General features: G+C 31.3%; 1 protein-coding gene, 1 long non-coding RNA gene and 1 pseudogene across 3 annotated transcripts in view; 1 reads left to right on the top strand and 2 right to left on the bottom strand.

Annotated features, from left to right (window-relative positions):
- Nucleotides 1-17134, bottom strand: part of LOC107422468 (TMV resistance protein N) — a 91281-nt gene that overhangs the window by 9702 nt on the left and 64445 nt on the right. The gene's annotated exons all lie outside the window — the stretch shown is intronic.
- Nucleotides 1900-4926, top strand: LOC132803075 (uncharacterized). 2 transcript variants are annotated; one of them, XR_009638209.1, is made up of 5 exons: nt 1900-2354; nt 2486-2591; nt 2785-2875; nt 3950-4018; nt 4616-4926. It is a non-coding gene; the product is annotated as an uncharacterized LOC132803075 (long non-coding RNA). The 2 variants fall into 2 exon arrangements; XR_009638208.1 differs by lacking the exon at nt 1900-2354 and having other exon boundaries at nt 2361-2591.
- On the bottom strand, nt 10388-13912 carry LOC132803226 (uncharacterized; annotated as a pseudogene).

Raw genomic sequence — 17134 nt, 5'->3', positions numbered from 1 at the left:
TGAGAATTCTGAAGTAAAATAGGAGCCATCAATGTGCTTGGTCTGGTGAGGTTTTTCCCTACATTTCACATATTCTATTTGATCACACCAAGCAAAACAAAATCATAACAATTTAATGGTAAAGTTTAAACACCAGAAACAAAGAAAGAGACTAGCTTGACAAGTGCATGACTAATTACGGGCTTGCTTCTAATTCTCTGTTGGGTTTCAAGCGTATTATTCTTCATCAAAAAAATATTTTACAAAAATAGAATAATCAGTGACAGTTTAATATTAGTATTTGTTTATTAAAATTAGACCCAATATACAGTGGTTGTTACCAATATACAGTAGTATTTTTACGTGGGTTTATATATATATATATATATATTATAAACCAATATACAGTGGTTATTACCACCGGCCATTATTGACTTTATGTGCAAAGTTTTTATTTTCTTTCGCAAATCCAATATATAAATTAACATGATGTAAGATATTAGCATAATATTACAATAATAAACTTGTGAAATTCTTTATGATCAAAAAATGTTTTAAATACTTTATTACCGTGAGTTACAAAGACATAATTAGTCCTTTGGGAATGGCACGCACTGCTGCTAATGACCCCACGTCCAAATTTTGGTCAAAGCTGGTATATTAAAATCCCCCTTTCTAATTTATAAAAAAGGAAAGAAAAAAACAAAACGAAACAAAGACATAATTAGCTTGGTACTAAAATCTACCTTCCTAATTTATAAAAAATAAAAAATAAAAATAAAAAGACAAATAAAATTATTAGGGTTTAGACTGGCCCAACAATAAAATCAATGTTTCCTTTTGATGCAACTGGAGTACTTGAAATATTTTCCATAGGGCTGAAGTTTAATTTCACACTAAAAATTTGGCAAACCTTCTCTCATTTTACTCTTTCTCCTCACATGTACCATCGGTTCGTGCATATGTACTAAGATATTTATTTATTATTTTTTTTTTTTACGAATTTATTCCTTTTTCTTTCCTTTAAAAAAAAAATTAATATATAATATTTATATATTCCCAATTGTTTTAAGTACTTAGCAAACAAGATATATACATATATATATATATTTTTTTATGATTAAGTTTGCTCCATTCTAAAATTTCACATATGAAAAAATACGGACATTGCCATTAACCTGTACAGCAAACTATATTTTGAAATCATTATAAATTTTTATGGACATATACTAAACTCAAAAATGGTTGATATTCTAGTTACAGGCCTTATTGAATCCATTTATATATCCTAATACTAAAGACCAAATATTGGTCATTGTGACTTGAATTGTTGTGTACTTGTCATGTGGAAGACTAAATCATGAAAAACCTAATATTGAAAAGTAATTGGACTAACTAAAGCTTATTTACAGCTAATTAAGAAAAGATGAAGTTGAATTATGTCAAAAAAAATAAATCAAAGAGAACAATACCCACTAGGGAGCGAAAAATGTGTGAAATTGGATGAAAAACTTTTAGATGAGAATTAGAAGATTTTGGACTAAAATGAATATATAAAGAATAGAAAATAATGAAAATAATGTTCATGATATTAAAATTCATGATTCAATGGGACAACTTTATCCTCTACATTTGAAGCTTGAAATTCTCTTTGTTTTAATACGCAAAAAAAAATTTTTTTTTTTAAAAATCAAGTTTTAGTACCCTCTGTTAAAGTTACAAGCTACAATTCTGGATATGCTTGAGACCCATCAAAATGCAGGCCACGCTAACCTTCCAAACGTTTTTTTTGGGAATTTGGCCCTATACCCTTATTTTAAACACCTTAATGAAAAATACCCCTGCCCTTTAAAACTTTTTCCATCTACCCATCTTTTTTTCGTTATTCCAACTTTATCCTTACTCTGTAAACCACGTGCAATTTCTTTCTCTCACTGATCAATACCTCACCCACCACATTTCACATCCAGACAGAGCTTTTACAGCTTTAGCAGCTCACCTCTTCTTCTCTGCTACTTGTCTTCTGGTGATGTTCTTCCCTAACATCCGTCTACAATCCCATCGCTTCCAATTAGCTCCCTCTGGCCATAATCAATGATATTTACCTTCTAGACTTCGTGGATCTGTCTGGGTTTGTTCAGGAAATCTCTTCCAAGGTCAGCAGAGTGGTGGTTTCGGATCACTACAAGACCGTAGTAGATTGCAGTGAGAGTTCTTGTTCAGTTGGTGAGAATGTGGAGAAGGTTATTGACATCCAGAGGAGTGAAGCTACTGTTGTTTTTTATTATTTCAAGGAAAGACCTGGTAGTGGTCTAAAATATTTGAATTTTGTTTCGATGAGGGTTTGATCTTTGAATCCATCTTCGTTCAAGCGGGTAATTTGTTTTTATCGGTTTGTTGATTTTTTTATTTTATTTTATTTTATTTTTTAAAGCTGTAAAGCTACAAAATTCTCTCTTTATTTGGGTGTATAAGGCTTTTGCATTTGCTTTTTTTGAATTTGGAGGATGTAATTAGTCAGGAATTAACCGGCTTATCCTAGAAGCAGGAATGATTCTCTCGGTCAATCATATGAGATTGCTCTTGTGGCTGGAGCATTTGGAGATTGCCTGGTATAGTCAATGTATCCTTCTCTCTCTCCAAACATGGGTCATTGTAGCATTTTTATATATGTTCTTGTACTTATTTGCTCCAGCATATAGAGGTGTTGTGTTAGGTAGAAGTGAATTGATGACTGAATTCTTAGTGTACAGTCATGTCAAGTTTATACATTTGTTTATGTTAGATTTGTCCTTCTATGTGTAGGCTATGAAAGCTGATTCTGTATTGGAGTTGAGGAGTGAACTTGGACATAAATTAGCCAACAAAAGGTGTAATCTAAAGTTAAGGTGTTGAGGTATGCAGCTATCTACCTACAAATATGATTGTCAATGTATTTGTAGCATATTTTTCTTTTTCTTTTTTAACATTCGTTGATTAGACATTTTTTTTTTTTTATGTTATTAGTTGACCTCAATTTATCCCTAGAAAATGAGTAGGCTTGGAGTGTACATTAGTTTCAATCTAGTCTAAAGTTGTTATTTTGCTAGCTGCACTAATAGTTGTTGACATGTTGTGGGCCTGAGGCAACTTAAGGACTTAAATGACATAGATGATTACAATAGCTTCACATTTCATTGGAGTGATTTCTTTTCTTGAAGAATTTATGTTCTTTTCTCCTTTGAATGCATTGATTATTGGCTCGCCACATTTAAGCATTTACATGCCAATTTTCTCGTAGTTATAATTCCTATGGAAAAGCAATGTTGAGGACCAAAACTGGTAAGTATGGCGTTAATTGCTTAGGATATTCTTTCTAGAGTTATAATGTGGTAGATTGTTCTTTTCTCCAGTAATATATATTCATGCAACAGAGAAATCATACCTTAGTTCTCTTTGATAAATTGGATGAGCCCCTTTGTCAGAGTAAATAACAGTCAGTCATTGGGCATTGGAAATCACCTCAACTCTACGATGATGTGGTTCAGATAATACACCTAATATTTTCCTTGGTTAAGGATTTAATGCCAATACTTCTGTAGATTTGTATTCCTACTTTCTTTTGATTATCTTTGAAATGTCACAACTAAAAATGCCTCTAGTAACTAAAAATGCCTCTAGTGTCACAACTAAAGGACTATAGGGGGTTGCAGAATAATATAAGAATAGCTGCCAACCAAAGAAGTCTTTATGAACAAGCCACTAAAGAAGTGAATTTAATAGCCCTTATGACTGGAGTATAATTAATATAGACTTTTGAATATTTTTATGAACTTTTTTTAAGTGATTACTTTTGCGAACTTAATGAAATTCTATTTGGAAAAAGTACTTTTTTATTATAAATTTTTATGTTATTGCATAATTTTGATTTTAGCAATATATTTTGTTTAAATGTAATGACCTTGATTTATTTCTTACTTATGGTTCTTAGGCTTTTATGAAGTTTTCTTATGAAGTTCTTATGCCACCGTCTGATCTTCGCTACTGGAGCTACAGCTAGGTGTGTGTGTGTGTGTGTGTGTTTTTTTTTTTTTTTTTTCTTTGAAAGAAAAATGTAGAAACAGGCGTGTAAAATGTTTGAGGTCTAGGCCTTTTTATCCGAGCTTGAGATATCCTTTGATTTACTGGATTTGTGAATGGGAAAGCTTTGTTGTTTTGTCTTTCGGTGTGGTCCCTCTCCTTCCCTACTCTATTATTATTATTATTATTATTTCTATAGGCTTATTAATTTCATACCAAAAAAAAAAACATATTCAGGGTAGGTTTGATATGGACTGGTTATCTCCTCTAGCATTGAAGGTGATGGTATGTGATATAAAAACTACATGAAAAAAATTGCCATTGTAGAGGTCGGAAGCCAAGTTGCTTTCATGAGTTGAGTTAATTAAACTTGTCAGCACCTTGCTGTAGAAATTGTTGCAAATATATGACAGGCTTGCTGCCTTGTTAATGATTTTCAAGTTGATATTTCTATAACTATATCAAAATGGTTTGTATAAGTCCTTTATATTATTATTGGTTTTCTGGGATCATTTAAATCTTGTTAAAATGTTTAAAAAGCAACTAGTAATGTTTTTACATACAAATCTTTTTCCAGGGTTAGCAGACAGAACTGTGAAATTCTGGGATTTGGAAACCTTTGAACTGATTCAATATACAAGCCTCGGAGCCACCACATTTGACGTCTACTTGGTGAGCGAGCAGGTCTGCAGCCGAAGAGAGCTTGGGAGAGAGAAGAGAAAGAGAGAGAGAGTATGTCTGCAGCTGGTGTTCTTTCTTATATTTTTTATCATTAAAGAATGTTGCACTCATCATGTTCTATGGTGCAATACATTGTTAAAAAATAATTGTAAATTTGGATGATTTGTGAAAGAAAAATTTAAACGCAATTTTGATGATAATTAAAAAGATCCTCACCTTAAAAGCATATATGGTCCGGTATTCCCTTGTTCCCTATATTGTTTATGCTCTTTATCTCTCGTCTAGCAGAAACTAGTCAAGCTCCATTTGATCTCCTAGAAGCGGAATATGAATCAGTTGTAGGCTATAATGTGAATGCAATTTTTCCTAAGTTTTTCATATGCTTACAAGAGGAGAGGTGAGAGATGCTTTTTCATAGAGGAAAGGAAAATAGAGGTGGTATTACTTTGGTAAAATAGTATTGTGTTTTAAGTATTTCGTATGTTATTTACCGTTATAAAGATGGCATTATCATGATAATACGATATTAATGTGTGTATGGAATTATGGTGGGAATAATTATTTATTCTTCACGCAAATACACATTACCAAAGTAGGTATATTGAATTGTAATGATTCGAAATGAAAAATAAAAAAATTGGCAACAACATGGTTATCACATTTTACTAATTTTTTAGCCCCCACAAGTTCCCTAATGTGTGCTAAATGCAACAACATGTAAAATATACATTCATCAATGATCCTAAGGAGAAAAAATCCCAAAAGTTTTGAAAAAGTTCTCAAATTGGCATAAAAATTTGATTACGCAGGGCCTTCAATAATTACTGATGAAACCTACGATAATCAATTTGTCCTTGCTTGAAAAATTACCATAGGTTTCATAGGTAATTACCGAAACTCCTATGGTAATCACATTTTACCAATTTTTTGGCTCCCACAATTCCCTTAATGTGTGGTAAATGCAACAACATGCAAAATATACATTCTTCAATGATCCTAAGGAGAAAAAAATCCCAAAAGTTTTGAAAAAATTTTCAAATTGGCACAAAAATTTGATTACCGTAGGGCCTTCGATAATTACCGATGAAAGTTATGGTAATCAATTTGTAGTTGTTGGAAAAATTACCGTAGATTTCATCAGTAATTACTGAAACCCCTATGGTAATCATATTTTACCAATTTTTTGGTCCCCACAAGTCCCGTAATGTGTGTTAATGCAACAACATGCAAAATATATGTTTTTCAATGATCCTAGGGAGAAAAAACCCCAAAAGCTCTGAAAAAGTTTTCAAATTGGCATAAAAATTTGATTACCGTAGGGCCTTCGGTAATTACCGATGAACCTATGATAATCAATTTGTAGTTGCTGGAAAAATTACCGTAGGTATCATCAGTAATTATGGAAACCCCTATGGTTATCACATTTCACCAATTTTTTGGCCCCCACAAGTCTCCTAATGTGTGTTGAATGCAACAACATGCAAAATATACATTCTTCAATGATCCTAAAGAGGAAAAAACCCCAAAAGTCCGGAAAAAATTCTCAAATTGGTAAAAAAAATTTATTACCATGGGATCTTCGGTAATTAATGATGCAACCCGCGGTAATTAATTTGTCCTTGCTGAAAAAATTACCGTAGGTTTCATCGGTAATTACCAAAACCCCTGTAATAACACCAAACCATCACACCCAAACATAAAATTGATCTACAAATTCTCTGATAACCAAAACTCCAAAAAGAGTTCAAGAAATTCAAATAATTTAGACTCATTTCACTAAAAACACCACACTAAAACCCATATTCCATTTTCATAAGAAAATGCAGAATTAATGAGAAAAAAGCATCGTTTTCTCCATAAGAAAGGGGGGGGGGGGGGGAATGTAAAAGGGAAGTACTTGACCAACAGTGGCAGCTAGAGGGAAATACTGTCTTCCATAAGGAGTAACATATGGGTTCTTCTCTGGAGCTAGTACGACTCCATTGCCATTGCCAGAGTCAGCAGCAGTAGCATTTGCAGAAGCACAAACATGAAGGCCGTGGAAGTGAAGGCATTTGGAGTTGAAAGAAGAAGAAGAAGCAAAAGAGGGAGAGAAGAGACATATAGGTCTTTTAAAAGTTTTTTAAGGGCATAATGGATATTAAAGAGAAAAGTAAAAAAGTTCACAATTCGGTGGGTATATATCTTCAAAGCTCTTTCAAAAGGGATATTGGGCCAAATTCTCTTTTTTTGAAGGAGAATTTGGCCCAATATCCCTTTTAGAAGGGCTATGATGATATACACCCCTTCATCGATCAACTTTTTTTTTTTGCCCTTTAATATCCATTACATTCTTAAAAAAATTTTAAAAGACCTATATGTCCTTTATTTTAGATTTAATATAAGGAAACCTTTTGTGGCTCCTACGATTTGGCTTCTGGGTTCTCATAAAAAACCAATGCTGAGATTAGAAAGATGACCAAATCTAAAGACAACATGTTTGAGTTCGAAGAAAGTAATGCTCAGATCTTCAGGCTAATGCTCGACGATGCCCATCTTCAATCCCGCCTTTATTTCTACGAGTATCGGAATGCTTTTACCTTCTCACTTGTGGTTGTTTCTTCTCTGCTGCTTCAGGAATACTTGAATGGTGGACTGGAAGAATCTGGGTCTTTAGCAAATGGTGGTTTTGTTCCGAATCTACTAGGATTTGTGGTTGTTTTTAAGTTTCTAATGTTGCTCGCCAAGGTTTCTTTTGAAAAATCAGTGTCAATAAGGCCAGAGAAGCATGAATAGAATCACCAAAAATTCTGAAAACATTATCAAATTGGCAAAAAAATTTGATTACTGTAGGGCCTTCGGTAATTACCGATAAAACATACGGTAATCAATTTGTCCTTGTTGAAAAAATTACCGTAGGTTTCATCGGTAATTACCGAAACCCCTGTGGTAATCACATTTTACCAATTTTTTTTTACCTCTACAAGTCTCCTAATATGTGTTAAATGCAAAAACATACAAAATATACATTCTTCAATGATCCTAAGGAGACAAAATTCCAAAAGTTCAGAAAAAGTTCTCAAAAATTGCCAAAACAATTATTACCGTAGGATCTTCGGTAATTACCAATGCAACCTACGGTAATCAATTTGTCTTTGCTAGAAATATTACTGTAGGTTTCATCGGTAATTACCGAAACCCCTATGGTAATCATATTTTACCAATTTTTTAACGCCCACAAGTCCCCTAATGTGTGTTAAATGCAACAACATGCAAAATATACTTTCTTCAATGATCCTCAAGAGAAAAAATCCCAAAAGTTCTGAAAAAGTTTTTAAATGGGCACAAAAATTTGATTACCATAGGGCCTTCGGTAATTACCGATGAAACCTACGACAATCAATTTGTAGTTGCTAGAAAAATTACCATAGGTCTCATCGGTAATTACCGAAACCCCTATGGTTATCACATTTTACCAATTTTTTGGCCCCCACAAGTCCCCTAATATGTGTTAAATGTAACAACATAAAAAATATACATTTTTTAATGATCCTAAGGAGAAAAAACCCAAAAAATTCTAAAAAAAGTTCTCAAATTGCTAAAAAATTTTTTCCACAACTGCACAATTAATTCCCTCCTGACTACTCTCTTTTGGACATACTACCATGGAGCCACATTTTAAAAAAGATTGGAAGAAGCTTTCAAGCTGGGAATAGTCTCCAATTTAAAACTAACTAAATTTCAATACATACCATTCAAACAAGTTCAAATGGTTCCAAACTGGAGAGCCAATATTTGAGAACTCAATTACCATCCATTTAAATTCTCATCCTTCTTATTTCTTGCTTTTCCACATCTCAAACAATATGGAGAATTTAATAATAAAATTGGATCCTTACATTTCATCTTGACGTGAGAATCATGTAGAAAACTAAAAACTAAATCTGAATTAGCAAGATAAAAATGTACAAGTGTTTTATGAATAAAATCTAGAGAATATTAAAACTCCTACAAAAGGCTCTGTTGGTATCAATCCTAATTTGACCCAAAGTTCCCCATTAATGTCAAAATCTCGAACACCAATTCGCACCACAATTGGTATAATGCCAAACTTTAGTGACAGCATTGAAAGCATACAGGGCACCTCCACTATAACGGAGACCGATTTGATACCTAGATGAAATCAAACGAAATATCTATGGTTAGTTACAATATTTAGCATACAAGTTTCAAAGAAAATAATTAAATACCTAGAGTATTCATAAAGAAGTATAAAGGTTCAAATCTAACAATTGAGGCAATAGCTTATACCCAATAATAATAGAGGAAAGTAGTAAAACACACTTGCCTTCATGAACATTAAGGTAAGACCCAATTCCATGGCCTATACCATGCCGATAATCAAGACCATTTTTCTATAGTGGAACTCAAGCAAGAATGTCTAGGGCATTACTTGAAGGAAAATGAACATGTACCTTCCTATCACACAATCTTATAAGAATATAGTCAATATATTTCACTTAAAATGAAATAATAATTTAAAAAATAAAATAAAATACCGTTGGTTCCATTAGAAAATTGAGCATTCCCAAGTGCAATATGACCTTTGAGGACCTGCAAAATGAAGCAAACAAAATTACTTTGCAAGACTTGAAAAAATATAATAATAATAATGATAATAAAAAAATAAAATAAAATAGATTAGCACTTACTGCGGTATAACGTTTTCAACTATATCACTTTTTAACAAGAAGTGTAAAACATTGGGGTATTATTATTTTATTTTGTTTAAGAAGTTATAAAATTCTTGAGAATGGTTTAGATTATATTAGTAACAAAAATTCTTTGTGTATGACATTAGAATTGGATTGCACCTTGTTATTTATTGTTGCTGGTGTTGGTTTAGCCATCGCATTAATTAACCATTTCTTTTATATATAAATAAATTATATGTTTATTTTCCTTTCTAAGTACTTCTTTATATCTATTTATGCATAAAACAAAATAATGGGAAAGGCAAATATCAAGAGATACTTTCTAATAATTGGATGATAATATATTCATAATTATCATGATTAGATTCATCCTCAGTTTTCTTAATTATACAATAATGATAAAAACTTTGATTTAAAAAGCAAATGGTAAGGTCATGCTTAAAGCACCACATCCACAAAAGAAGCTGGGAGTGTCCAACTGGCTGCTTTAATACTTCACCAATCAATACAAGAGGATGATAAAACCTAAAAACCATAAATTTTTGGTACAAATTTTTCAATCACAGCCATATAACTTCCATAAGGCTTTAGGTTCCTTAACCTTTTGAGTGGATGTGGGAATATGACGTCCAAATTTATAGCATCTTCTTTGATAATGTTAAAGAGAAAAAGAAATTATTTTGATAGGGGCATGAACTACGTCAACAAGGCAACCTGTCCTCGTCGGTCTCTTTTACTTCAATCATCTTTTTATTTTTATTTTCATATTTGCTGCTACAAGCAATTGCCTTTTCTATATGCCAAAAGAACTTCTCTTTTTATTCCCTGCATAGAAAGTGTCTGCATAACCATATAACATAGAAAAAGATACGCAGTAACTTTACGACCTCACACTTGTTGGAGAATTTAAGTATAAGTTGATAAAACGCTTCCAAAGATGAAAAAAATCAAAAACCACCACAGGCTTCAAGACGTATCATTCTAGTACTAGCCAATACTCAGATTGAAAATCAGATAAGACATAGCATCAACATACAAAAATAGTTCTACTGATCCTCTGATTTGCAGGTCCAACCAACAAATAGTACACGGAAAAATCTACTAAGACGTGTCAACAATGATGAAATAAAATGTCAATGCATAATAACCAGCATGGCAGGTGAACCATACCTATAAAAAAGTAAGCAGCACTGTTCCAAGCCCAAAGAGACTCCAACCAATTCCAGAAATCACCCACATCAATGCTGCTAAAACCTTCATATGCACCTTTGAAAAACATAAATGTTGCTGGTGGAAATCCCATAAATCCCAAAACAAGATTACGAGATACTCTTGAAAAGTTTCTCGAACTCGGAACTCTAAGATCAAGCTTCAAGGGATGAGCTAGTAAACACATTGGGACAATAAGTAAACCCCAAATTTCTGCTGTAGCAAAGTTAATGACTAACATGAGACATAAACCAATGAAGGCAACTGAGATAGTCAATGATTTCAACATAATCAGCTACCGGAATACCAAATTTCCATAGGGAGTTTAAGGATCTAGCCACTTGTCCTGCTGATTCGAATAATTCTCCCAAAATCTTTAGCCATTTGAAGTCAAGTACAGACCACATCTTGTCCACCTTTGCCCACAACCCTTGCCTATGTACAGCTAAATAGTTCACAATATTGATGAGGTCAAGGTTTGGCATCTACCCATTTGATGCCTCGGCATAGATGCTAAGGCTGTCCTCAGATTGTTCCTTTTTATCCACAACCTTAATGACAAGGGCTGCAGCCATAGTCCCAGCACGTCAAAATTCATCGTATATCTTCCTTTCAACAATTGGGTTCTCTTCCACTTCATGCACATTATTGATTTCAAGACATATTTCCACATCTGCTGTGTGCAATCTGGTAAATAGTGGTGTGTGATATTCTCTTAGCCATGCAGCAACTGCTGCATATTCTCCATGCTGGGAATCAGCACCCAGCCAAATAAGATCCTTGGCCAGCCAAGTGACACGGGTGAGCAAGGAAAATACCTAGTATGCAATGCCTAAAGACAAAGCCTCGCCCTGATTAATTTTCGCTGAATTGAAAGGTGTTACAAGGACAATTGCTTCCTTCCCATCACCACGTGGTGCTCTTATTATTCCAACAACATTGGTGCTGAACAACTGATATTCTGTTCAGTTTTTCCAGAATCTGGACCAGAAAAAAAATGCAGCGGATGAAACTGAACAGCCTGAGGCCGGAACTTGTGATAGTTAACTTTGGCACCCAAGTCTGACATATACTGTGCTCTCAGTCTTTACCTCTCTCTGAATCAAAAGATTTAAGAGAGAACCAAGTAAGAACACACTTGCATAGGATTTCTTCTTTTCCTAGGTTATCTACATTATTAAGTCAAGCTAAGGGAAGCAATAAAAATGCATTTGCAACAGAGAACATAAAAAATATCCCAGGAAATAGGAGAGGTCCCATAGTGCAAAGTGCATATAATTTCCTACAACTATTTTGCTAAATGTCTTGAGAAAGTTGAATAACAACGTATTAGAATCTCTAATGCACTAAGTTACAGCAATAACACCTTTAATATACATCAGCAACACAGAGAAAGAATTAAAAAGAAACATTAAATTTGTTTAACCAAATTTCCAAAGCATGTAAAGAGAAACACACTTCAACTCACATCAAATCCCCTAGATACATGAGCTTGGCTACGACAAGTTGATCTAGATACTTAGAAAACCAAGCTAACTTCAATCCTATTGTTCAACAATCTTAGAGGTGGGTACCCTTATATATATATATATGCATGTCCAGTAATAATCATATAAAAATTTCGAAAATTTGCTAACATAGTATAGAGGATTATTCAGTGCTAGAGCTATAAAACTATTTTAAAGTAATTTTCTAAAAAAAGGAACTAGCATTGTTTCATACTGCAGATACAAAATTGAAGCGGTTAAATTAGAATTCACAGAATTAAACCGAATAAGGAAACACATACATTCCTGCACCTCGAGATTTGGAATTGAGAGCAATTACATCCTTCACCCATTTATTTGCCTCCGATACATCCTGACTGGAGAGCATGGGATTCCCAGAACCTGTTCAAGTTAACATTAAAAATAATTCGAAACAATCACCACAGTTAAGCAAACTTTAACTGCACTTTGATTTTTATTTTATGGTTTTTACAAGGAATTGAAATTGACCTGGCATGAGGGAAATATCATCAACCTTTTGGAGGTTTGACAAATACACACTACTTTAGAAACAGAGGATCATTGATATAAATTTTGAAATTTAAAAAAAATAAATATTAATGCTTAATATATCTTAGGAATATATTTAGATGATTTAAATTTTATTCAATATATAGTTGTAATAAGGAAATTTTGTTATTAACTGTTTTCATTTTTTATTAAAATATAGAAAAGGGGAAGTATCATCGACCACTTGGAGGTTTGACAAATATACACCACTTAGACCTTAGCTTAAAGTCTCATCATCTAGACCCCTGGATTTAACACCCTGAAATTAATCAGTAAACACATTGTATGGATTATACATATATATATATATATATATATATATATATATATTACAAATTACTAAGACAGAAAGTTACCTAATCTTGTTTGACTCATAACCGCGGATACCAGCCACTTCTTTAAGAGCATCCCTCCACTGCTGCACCATCTCCCTTCCGTCTTGTTCATGTTTAGCAAATGCTTCTGCATAACCCTCCTGCTGTTTTCGTACAACAGATGGTTCTATGCCATAGAAAATGGGTACAACAGAACTCCCATTTGTCTTGCATTCGAGTATGCGAACCGCTTCATCCAAACACCATGTAGAAGATGCAAAGTCTTTGGAGAAAACTATTATGCAAATCTTAGATTCCTTAATGGCCTCCATGATTTCAGAAATTCTATGGCCACTTTCAAGGTTCTCATCATCTTTGAAGGTCACGATATGCTTTAGATCCAGAGCATGATAAAGATAACCAGTAAAACCATCTCGGGTGTCCTCACCCCTAAAACTGAGAAATACATCATACTTTTCTCGAGAAGAAGAAGAAGAAGAAGAAGAAGCAGAAGCCATGTTTATAACCTGCAGCAAATCTTAATCCACAAGCAAATTAAGTAATTATAAATTAATTAGTAACAAATTGAATGGAAGATTGGTATTGAGGTAAGCTAACTACATGTGCCTCTGTTATCCATACCTTTGGCTACCAACGACGTTGCTGCAGCTATGTTCCCTCCGATGCGGTTTCGCTCTCTCCTACTGTTTTTTCCTTTTTTTTTTTTTTCTTTTTTTTTTTCCAGCAAGTCGTCTACCCACAACACCAAGACCGTCTTCCTGATCGGTTGCCCAAAACGCTGTGCTTCTCTCTCTCTCTGTATTATGGAGGAGAGAAAAACATCGGAAAATGGACTCGCAAGCCGTGTTAACTTTATCAGTCAACATGTAGCGACAAAGACTTTATTAGTCAGTAGCCTGCAGTGTTTGTTACCAATATACAGTAGTATTTGGACGTGGGCTTATATATATATATATATTATAAACCAATATACAGTGGTTATTACCACCGGCCATTATTGACTTTATGTCCAAAGTTTTTATTTTCTTTCGCAAATACAATATATAAATTAACATGATGTAAGATATTAGCATAATATTACAATAATAAACTTGTTAAATACTTTATGATAAAAAAATGTGTTAAATACTTTATTACCGTGAGTTACAAAGACATAATTAGTCCCTTTGGAATGGCACCCACTGCTGCTAATAACCCCACGTCCAAATTTTACTCGAATCTAAAATTTCACATATGAAAAAATACCGACATTGCCATTAACCTGTACAGCAAACGATATTTTGAAATCATTATAATTTTTTATGAACATATGCTAAACTCAAAAAGGGTTGATATTCTAATTACAGGCCTTATTTGAATCCATTTATATATCCTAATACTAAAGACCAAATATTGGTCATTGTGGCTTGACTTGTTGTGTACTTGTCATGTGGAAGACGAAATCATGAAAAACCTAATATTGAAAAGTAATTGGACTAATTAAAGCTTATTTACAGCTAATTAAGAAAATATGAAGTTGAATTATGTCTATAAAAGTAAACCATTGAGGACAATATTCACTAGGGAACGAAAAATGTGTGAAATTGGATGAAAAACTTTTAGATGAGAATTAGAAGATTTTGGACTAAAATGAATATATAAAGAATAGAAAATAATGAAAATAATATTCATGATATCAAGATTCATGATTCAATGGGACAACTTTATCCTATACATTTGAAGCTTGAAATTCTTGTTGGTTTAATACGCACAAAAAATAAAAATAAAAAATAAATAAAGTTTGGGTACTTTCTGTTAAAGTTACAAGCTACAATTCTGGATGGGCTAGAGACCCATCAAAATGCAGACCACGCTAACCTACCAACGTTTTTTGAATCAAATTCTTAACCCCAAAACCTTAAAAAAGAGAAGTGGCCCATTCTCTTTGTCGATGTCCAATTGGAAAAATCGCTTGGAACCAAATCCAACAAATTTCAATTGCAATTAATTTTCTGAAATAAATTCAGTTTATTAATGTAACTTTGTAACTTCCGTAATCTATGAAGCAGATAATATTCATAATTACATACGTTTTCTTTACATCTGTTTAAGGCCTATTTTTGTCATTTTATTGAATAAACTAGTATCGATCCTATGCAATGTATGATATATGCTACAATAGATGATTTCAAGAATAATTTATAATAATTAATTCTATTCAAATCAAATTAAATTAATTAATTAATTATGTTATTTGTTATGAGTAAAAAATAAAGATCATTGATAGTTTTTATGATTTTCATTGACATTGTTCAGTAATTTTGTAAGAATTAAACAATTTGATGTCTTTTCAATTGATGCCGAAGTGCCACGCTAAATTCAATTAGAAAAATAAAAAAATGATAATAAAATAATAGAAATTATGCAAAATAAATTTAATAAAAATCAAATGATTATACTAATTTATAGAGAACAAACAAATTAAAGATTTTTAAATACCTTATAATAAAAAATACTTTAAATATAAATTTAGTCAACTAAGTAAGAGACCAAAAAGTAATTATGACTTTTAGAAAATTAAATAAAAAAACACTATAATAAAAATTAAAATTAAAAAGTAAATATTATTTAATAATTGTATGTTGATTGATTGGGAATTTAAAGATGTCTTGACTCTATTATCTATTTATGGATGAAGATCTTCAAAACTAGATAAGAACACAAATATTATTTTGAATAATAAATGCAAATTTTCTACAATACATAAAATCTAGCCATTATTCCAAATAAAAAATTATTTCCTTCATTCTTTGAATCAATTTAAAAAATGATCATGTATAGTTATCATCATTTTCAATCTAAATATTATAAATCTAGCCTTATTTATGCCCTCATTCATTGAAGGAAAAAAATTATTTATTTTCAAAATAAAATTAAATAATTAAACTTATTCAAGCCTCATTTGCTCCAAAAAAATAATTATTATTTTAAAGGAGTATTATCTGTCTTATTTAGATTCATTTATTAGCTTCCAAGAATTAAAAATAGCTTTATCCAGGCTCTTTTAATTCTACAATTAATTCTCAAATTTATTATTTTTATTTAAAAATCATAATTTGTGTATTTAGAAAAAAAAAAACATAATTTGGGTATTTTGGATCAATATTTCTTAAATAATTGGCTATCTTTATGTTTTTTTTTCTTCCAATATTTAAAAACCCAAATAAAATTAAATACAGCTTAATTATCAATCGTAATATTAATGAAACATAAATGATATTTAATCAATATTTATAAAGTAATTGAATTTTTTTAATTTATTAATTGGAGAATGTTTGCACATAATTAATATTCTTAATTTTTACTTGGTTAAAAATATTATTTTTCAAGCTTTGAGATTAATAATATTCATTTATGGTGAAAAATTTCAAATTTTACACTTTAAATCTCAATATCACAACTAATATTTCAATATGATCTTTTTTAATTGTCTATATTAACTACTCATTGTGATAATATATATAATTTAAAATTTGAATAGGTTTATATTGAAACTGCCCATAATAAACTATTTATTATTGGTAAATAATGTCTATAGATAATTTATATGAGTTAAATTTTTAAATTTTAAATTTTAAATATTAGAATTTAAAAAGCCTTATATTGAAAATTTTAAATTTTAAATTAATAGGCATTCGATATGGATAATTAATTTCATAATTTACAGAAATGAAAAATTCATATAGATTAACATTTTCAAATTTTAAATTTTAAAATTTCAAATTACTGATTAACTAACTTGTGCATATTTAATGTCAATATTGTATATAAGGTAGTTTGTTTAGTAAATTCTATGATGTAGTTTTCTTTATCTGTGTAATTTTTTTTAATTTATTAATATTTTATCTTTTATATAGAAAGTATTTTTTTCATTATTTGTTATCATATCTTTCACTTGGTTAAAATGATATATTTTTAAAAGTAATAAAATATCTACGGAAATGGTAATTAAATTAATATTTAAGAAGTAATTATAAAAAATCCTAGATAAATAAACCTAAATAAATAAATTACTATTACACTTTTTTATAACTTTTGAAAGGAAACAAACTAAATCTATTGATAACATGTAAAAAAAAAA

Source organism: Ziziphus jujuba, chromosome 3 (assembly GCF_031755915.1).
Source record: "Ziziphus jujuba cultivar Dongzao chromosome 3, ASM3175591v1".
Lineage (NCBI taxonomy): Eukaryota > Viridiplantae > Streptophyta > Magnoliopsida > Rosales > Rhamnaceae > Ziziphus > Ziziphus jujuba.
This window is presented reverse-complemented; position numbering and strand designations above follow the sequence as displayed.